This window comes from Microtus pennsylvanicus, chromosome 13 (assembly GCF_037038515.1).
Source record: "Microtus pennsylvanicus isolate mMicPen1 chromosome 13, mMicPen1.hap1, whole genome shotgun sequence".
In the NCBI taxonomy this organism is placed as follows: domain Eukaryota; kingdom Metazoa; phylum Chordata; class Mammalia; order Rodentia; family Cricetidae; genus Microtus; species Microtus pennsylvanicus.
The window spans coordinates 45490017-45497936 of record NC_134591.1 but is presented as its reverse complement, the minus strand read 5'-3'; the positions used below and the strand labels follow the sequence as shown (position 1 = coordinate 45497936).

Sequence of the window (7920 nt, the reverse complement as noted above, 5' to 3'; positions counted from 1 at the left end):
ATGGATGAGCTCGTAACATCTGGTACATTTATCAGTACAGTTCTCACAGGAAGACTCTTCATAGCTGACGGAATGAACAAATTTCTAGGGGAAACAAAAAAATGTTCACAGAGAGGAAAAAAAAAATCAACATTATAAAAGGGCCAGTTGGGTACCCTATTACAAGATCAATCAAAATCCTAGAAGATTTTGAAAATCTTCTAGGACAGACTGATTCTAAAATTTATATGCAAATGCAGAAGTCCTAAGACAGCTAAGATTATTATGAAAAATAAGACTTCAAGATTTTCCATAAAGTTTTTATATGTTGCATATCAATATTTCAATATTGATGATATATCTTTTGACAATATATGACGCTATACCATAAGTTCAGAAAGCAATTGATATATTGTGGCTTAGGTGTAGTAGAGATATAAGCCACTAATGATATAGAACAGAATTCCAAAACAGGTCCCCCTGTCTATAGTCAGCAAATTTACAACATAATTTTAGCTTCAGTTGAGTACCATGGTTCTTTTTAAAGTTCTAGACTAGTAGAATCTCTTTAGGTGAGATGATGAAACTCAATTCCTAACTCACATTTTCATAATATTTAAGATAAAAAGGAATAAAGAAAATGTGGTATATATACACATCTGTTTTATTCAGCTGTAAAGAATAATGAAATTATGTTATCTGAAGAAAAAATGGAACTAGAGATCATCATGGTAAGCAAATATGCCCGATTCAGATCCTCATATAAAAGACAACCTGCAGCATTTTGTCTTCTTGAGGTTTCCTCTTCCCAAATGAGTCTAGTTTGTGTCAAGTTGACAAAAACCAAGCAGCACAGAATCTTTCTCAATGACTCTGTACTTGACCAAGGCAGGGTCTCTCACTGAGCCTTCAGCTTACAAGATTCAGCTAGTGTAGCCCGCTTGCTCCGGGAACCTGGTTTCTGACCCACCCCCGAACACTGGGCCCCGGGGTTTGGTATGGATGCTGAGATCTAGCTCCAGGCCCCACACTGTAGCAGCAAGTGCTTTTTCCATTGCATCATCTCACTAGTCCCTCAAAGGGGTTTGTCATTGAGTCTCACTAGATTATAAAGTCTTGAAAATAGTTATCCTGTTTTCTTAAGTATTATTAATGCATAACATAGAGTCTGATATAAAGTAGACACAGTATACGTTTTCGTAAGAAACTTAGATAAGTTAGAGAAAATCCTGGTGGGTGTGTGTGCATGTGCGTGTGTTTCACAGACTCAAAAAGCACAACTTCAAAATTCCTGCTTTGAATACCAAAAAGATGGAACTTCTTTTACTTTGCCAGTTACAGGAATACATTCAAATACAGAAAATTATTCATAGCCCCAGAAACCATTTTAGTAAGCAACTGACTTAAATGATGAATAGATAATTCTGTATAAAATAAGGAGAGCCCTAATCTCTGTCCTGAAGGGTAGCCATGAAAACAGTAAAATGTACAAGTCTTTTCAACTAGCACTGATTGTTCATTTGGTCAGCTGACAAGAACATGATGGTATTTGTCTTAGGGGTTTCTATTGCTGTGAGGAGACACCATGACCATCACAACTCTAATAAAGGAAAACATTTAATTGGGGCTGGCTTACAGTTCGGAGGTTTAGTCCATTATTGTCATGGTGCATGATAGCATGCAGGCAGACATGGTGCTGGAGAATTAGCGAGAGTTCCACATCTGGGTCCACAGGCAACAGGAAAAGAGAGACACACTGGACCTGGCTTGAGCATCTGAGACCTCAATGCCCACCCCCAGGGACATGGTTTCTCTAACAAGGTCACACTTTCTAATAGCACCACTCCCTGGGGCCCATGGAGGCCATATTCAAACCTCCATAACGTTGAAATTCAAAAATATAAAAATGTCTACTTTCATGCATGTTTATATATAATGTATTTATTTTACACCCTGTCTGCAGTTTCCCATCCCTCCTTCCAGTCCTCCTCTCACCTCCCCTATGCTCCCACCCCGCCCACTTCTCTTCTGTTTCTATTCAGAAAAGGGCAGGCCTCCTGTGGATATCAACAAAAACACTTCATGCATGTTTAAAGTTCACTTTTTACAGCTAAAACTTCAAAAACAATTCATCTAACTATTATAAAACATTTCCCTGAGATCTCACAATAGGATTTATAAAATTAGTTACTATTGACTTACACAGTGGGTGTTCGATTGACGACCTATGCAGGTACACTGGAGTTCAGCTTTCTTTTGTCACTGTTTGTTTTAAATCAAGAGATGTTTTCAGTATCGTTCCCAAGCTATCTGGTTCTGTAAATGCTTGGTTTTTGCATTGACTTTTGAAGTAAAATTTAAACTAGTAAAGGAAGAAAGGACAATAGTTGAAAGACGTGATTGTCGCAGTTTGCATTTCATTTTAAGCTCTCCCCACCCCCAAGAAATTAGAACCAAAGACTGTAAATTGCCTGGCAGTTGGTTTCTCAGAAACCAGACCCCATCTTGAAACCGACAGCAGTAGATGGGAGATGGCTGAGTGGACAAGAGCTCTGGTTGCTCTTGTGTAGGACCTGGCTTCAATTCCCAGCACCCACATGGTGGCTCATAACCACCTGTAACTCCAATTCCAGGGGATCTGACCCCTCTTCTGACCTCGAAGAGCACCAAACATGCATGTGGTGCATATATATACAGGCAAAACACTCACGTGCATAAAATGCAATACATCTTTAAAGATTAAAAACTTACAGTAGCCACTTACTCGGATGTAATTTACATTTGGGCTCCCCCGGTTTATGGCATTTTTTTTGGTTTTGTTGGTGATCTAATGTACTTTTTTTAAAAAAAAAAAACCAGATGACTTTTAGAATATGTAATCAAATCTGCTACAGTTTAGTCTAAAAAAACATATGATGTTTTTAAAAGGAGGAACTCATTTTGTTGAAATTTAAAATATTCACCTACTTTTATTAGGATTTAAATGGTAAATTTGTTCTTGTGTATATAAAACCAAATTTGGAAGAAAATGAACTACAGTAAACTTTTAACAGAAACGCAAGCTGAGGATTTAGACATTCATCATGTTCATGACAGAAGAAATAAGCATTTCTCCTAAGAAGCCACCTGTAACACATTAAGTATAAATCATGGTTTCTCAAGTGTTGTTTGGGGACTTTTATGTTGCAATTCCAGATGCACAAGCTGGTTAGGCAAGGGCATTGCTGCATTGGGGAGAGCTAAAAGAAAGTGATGAAAGATGAGCCCTAAAATAGGGGAGAAATACTTTGGAATCTGAGCTTGATGCAGAGTAAATGTGGGGGGACGATAACCTAATATAGTATCACTAAAATTTTGATGTGTCAACATGACCGTAACCCCGATCATCAATTCACTGACATTATTCTTCATTTTAAATCGTGGCAAGACCTGCTTTAAAAATAAGAAAACTCTAAATTAGAATATTAAATAGTTAAATGTGTTTTAACACCCAAGCATATTTTATAACAATCAGAAGATAGTCCTGAGAAGCTCTTAAAAATTTTAAAGTCCTTATGTGCTCCTTTAAAATTATTTGCTTGTGTGTCTGTGTGTCTTGCCTGCATATAAGTCTGTGCACCACCTGTGTGCCTGGTTACCTCAGAGGCCAGAAGAGGGCATCAGATCACCTTCTGGAGTTCCGAATTGTTGGGAGCCACCATGTGGGTTCTGGAAATCAAACCTGAGTCCTCCGGAAGAGCAGCCAATGCTCTTAACTGCTGAGCCGTCTCTCCAATCCTAATATCCTGATTATTTTAAAGAATACTTGTAAGGTGCTTACAATCCACCAGTCCATGTTCGAAGAACTTTATAAATACCGAGTCATCAAATTTCCACAATAATCTCATAGGTAAGCACTATTATCCTCATCTGATAAATAAGGAAACACATTTTCTACTAAGGCAAGTCCCCACATGGAATTAAATAGTTTGCTAAGGTCACAGAGCTGTTAAGTGACAGACCCAGGACTGAATCCCACTGCTTCAGGGTCTGTGATCTTGCCCACCCTGCTCCTTCCCAGAGCCCAATATTAAGACTTCAAACACAGTTCGAGGCCACCCTGCTCTACAAGAGTTAGTTTCAGGACATGCTCCAAAACTACAGAGAAACCCTGTCTCAAAAAAACAAAAAACAAAAAGCAAAACAAAACCAAACAAAACAAAAAGACTTCAGGAACGGGTGGTGATGACGCACATCTTTAATCCCAGCACTTGGGTGGCAGAGGCAAGCAGATCTCTGTGAGTTCTAGGCCAGCCTGGTTCACAGAGTGAGGTCCAGGGCAGCTAGGGCTACACAGAGAAACCCTGTCTCAGGCATGGGGGGCGGAGCAGGAGTAAAAGATTTCAGAAAGTAATCTATTATCGGAATACATTCGAAACTTTTAACTGAGTGAAATTTTAAAGTACCTCAGGGCTCGATGGCTACTGCATGCTCACATGATTTTTTTTCTGAGAGTTGCTCCTTCAAGATTTTAAAGTATTTCTCTTCTGCCTTACATCACCACACAAAATTGTCCTTAATTTTCTCTTACACAGCCGGCCTTCTAACGTGAAGAAGGCCCTCATGGTCTAATCGTTGCCCCCCTACTCCAAGCCAACATTCTATTTCTGTCAAAATTTCGTTATGGACATGAAGGAATTTCCTTCATTTTTAGCCGTTTCTTCTCTTGTCATGCTCCAGTTTGTCCTGCTTCTTAGAGTAAACCAGTCCTAATGGAATTCTACATTCAAGGGATATTTTTGGACCTTTCTCTATAATTGAGGCTATCATACATCCATATGATGTGTTTGACCCACTCCACCTCCAGTTCTCCCTCTAAGCTTCCGCTCCCCCTCCCCCTTCACGTGCTCCTTTTAAAATCCACCTCTTCCACTTTGCGCTAACTCTGTGTGTATGGCGGTAGGACTGCTTACTGCTGCAAGGAGTCTTTTCATCGCATTAGAGTATATTATGATTTACTGATAAATATTTTAGATGTGGATGAACATTGAATCTTTTAGATAACAAAAGCTTGTAGACTCACACCAAGTTCATGATAAAAGGAAGTTTCCAGTATTTTTCTGTATCGTATACCATAGCTAGTAACTGTAATTTACTGATGGGATTGATTTTTGGGCATAAATTTAAAATTATTTAACCTTATGAAACTGCAGCTTATCAGAAATCAGCCCACCACCGTTACAGTGTGTTGATAGCTTTTAAATGTTTGATTCTCTTATTTTAGCAAATTATCCTTTCTAGTTTGATGCAGTGATAATTGACTGAAATACTCGGTGTTTATCTAAAACAGTCATGACAAAATGGTGCTTCCCTGCTGTCTTTAAATGTTTATTGAGGTCCACTTTTAGCAATAGCTTTCTAAGAACTCCGCTCCAGTTGAAGGTGTGAGATGCCATCTTACTGAACACAGCTGCCTGAAAAGAAGAGAGTCCACAACCTGGAAATCAGGCTAGGTCAGTAAAGATATTAAAATGCAAACAAGAATGTGGAAAGCTGATAGTGACAGAAATAATGAGTGGGTAAAGAGAGAAGGTTGGGGACAATAGAACAGACAACCATGCCAGTGTTCTTGCAGCCAGAGATGCTCGCTGTAGAGCCGAAGAGACGCAACAGTACACATGAAGACAAAAAAAAAAAAACACGCTCATTTCAGGGCCCAGAAGGAATTCAGACATCACTGAAAACATCAGAATCATTTGAAAAAACATACTTTATGAGACTAGTCCAGCAAGGCATTTTGGCATCCCATTATAGTTTAAATCTGCAATATCCCCTCGTAGGCTCATGTTTGAACACCTGGCACCCAGCTGGTGGTGCTATTGTGGTAGGTTGCTGGGCTTTTCTGGTGGAGATAAGCCAACTGGAGTAAGCTTTAAGATTATTTATTTATTTATTTATTTTTGGTTTTTTTGAGACAGTATTTCTCTATGTATTTCTGGGTGTCCTGAAACTCACTCTGTAGACCAGGTTGGCCTCAGACTCACAGAGATCCACCTGCCTCAGCCTCCCTGAGTGCTGGGATTAAAGGCCTGCACCACCACCTTCAGGCTGGGAGCGAGTTTTCAAGGTCAGAGCCTGGCCCTGCTTCAGTTCCTTTCTCTCCTTTCTGATCCTCTAAAACTGTTCAGCTTCTATGATGATCTCTATACCTGGAAATTTTGAGCCAAAATCAATACTTCATCTTTTAAGCTGTTTGTTTCCTGCATTTTGTCCCAGCAATAAGACAAGCAACCAAATCCTCAGAACAAGCTGTTTATGAAGAGTAGCTGAATCGGTGAGCTCTGGGCTTGATTGAGAAACTCTGCCTTAAAGAATGAGATGGAGAACAGTGGAAGAAGATTCTTAGTGCCAGCACACCCACACACATACAAACACATGTAGAAAAAGGTATTCAAAAAACACAGGAAAAAAAGAAAAATCTTAAGTAAACTATAAATGTCTACAGGCCAATTGTCTGAGAAAATAGATGCAAAATTCTAAATATTAACTAATCGAATCCAATGACATGTTTTTAAAGTTTGCAGGGAGGAATGGAAAAAGAGAAACCTTGTAGTTAAATTACAATCTCAGAAATAGATTGAAAAATTTAAACTTATTAGTATAAAGAAACTTGCATTGAAATTGTTCATATTAAAAAAAATAAATTAAAAAAAGCCAACGGATCAGGGACTCTGCTGTGAGATTGTGTCTCCTAGACATCAGAAGCTATATTTATAAATTCACACCAAGACCACACAATCATGAGCTGACCAAGAGGACACCAATGAACATGCCAAACAGAGAAAAGCCCATGAGGCTTCAACCCTACACAGAGAACCCCAGGCAACTAAGAGAAGCTGGGTGCAGGAGAAGTAGTCCTCCCCAGGGAAAAGTATGGCTGTCCCGTGCCAAATGGTCAGCCCTAGAAACATACATACAAGTAATATCATCTGAACTCAACTGGTTAGATATTGTTTATATATGTATATACAAAGGCATAAATACATGCAATAACAATGAAAAGGGAGGCTATAGATTTGAAGGAGAGCTGGGTATGTGGGAGAGTTGGGGGGGGGAGAAGGGAAAAGAGAAACCTTGTAGTTAAATTACAATCTCAGAAATAAATTGAAAAAATAATTTAAAAGAAGCTCCAGCCAATACATAAAAAAAGAAATTGTTCACATTAATGAAGTTAGCATTCAGGCCTTATGCTAGCCTTCCCCTTGGGGACCTAGCAGGATGCACTCAGGCAGTGCTCTGGCCTGCTCAGGGTCCTGACAATGTCATCCACTACAGTGCATGAGCTACATCTCCTCATAAAAGGCCAGTCCTACCTGTCTCTCCCCCTCCAGCCCTCTCTCTCCTCTCTCTCTCCTCTCTCTCTCTCTCTCTCTCTCTCTCTCTCTCTCTCTCTCTCTCTCTCTCTCTCTCCCCTCCCCTCTCTCTCCTCCTCCTCCTTTTCCTCCTTCTTCTCTTCTGTTGCTCTTGTCTCCAAAAGGCAGTCTCCCTGTCACTTTCCCATTCCTTTCCCTTGATAAAAAAATCCTCCATGTGAGCCCTGTCGCATGATGGCATCTGTCTCTTTTCCAACATTAAACCACAATGTTGGTTCCATGACTCTTAGAGAGGACATATCAGATATTAAGCTAATAAGAACAGATACTACTCTTGATCTTAGCCAAAAGGCCGAGAACAGCTAGACTGATGTTGCCCTAAGACCTCTGCCCTCCATGACTGTGGAGGACCCTGGGGTGACTGTCTAGGTAGTTAGCGAGTAAGTCTCTGTCATTTTAATCACTAACTCAGGCATATGTCTCCTTCTCAGAACTCTGAGCTGTTTCAGGACTAGGCTAAAGGTAGCTTTGTCAGTTTAACAGCAGCAAGCAAGGCTTCAGCTGCCTTCTCAGTTCTCTGTGTAAAATT

The 7920-nt window shown here is 39.7% G+C and overlaps 1 pseudogene; it reads right to left on the bottom strand.

Annotated features, from left to right (window-relative positions):
- Nucleotides 1-7601: 7601 nt before the first annotated feature.
- LOC142834536 (U2 spliceosomal RNA) lies at nucleotides 7602-7697 on the bottom strand (annotated as a pseudogene).
- Nucleotides 7698-7920: the final 223 nt, after the last annotated feature.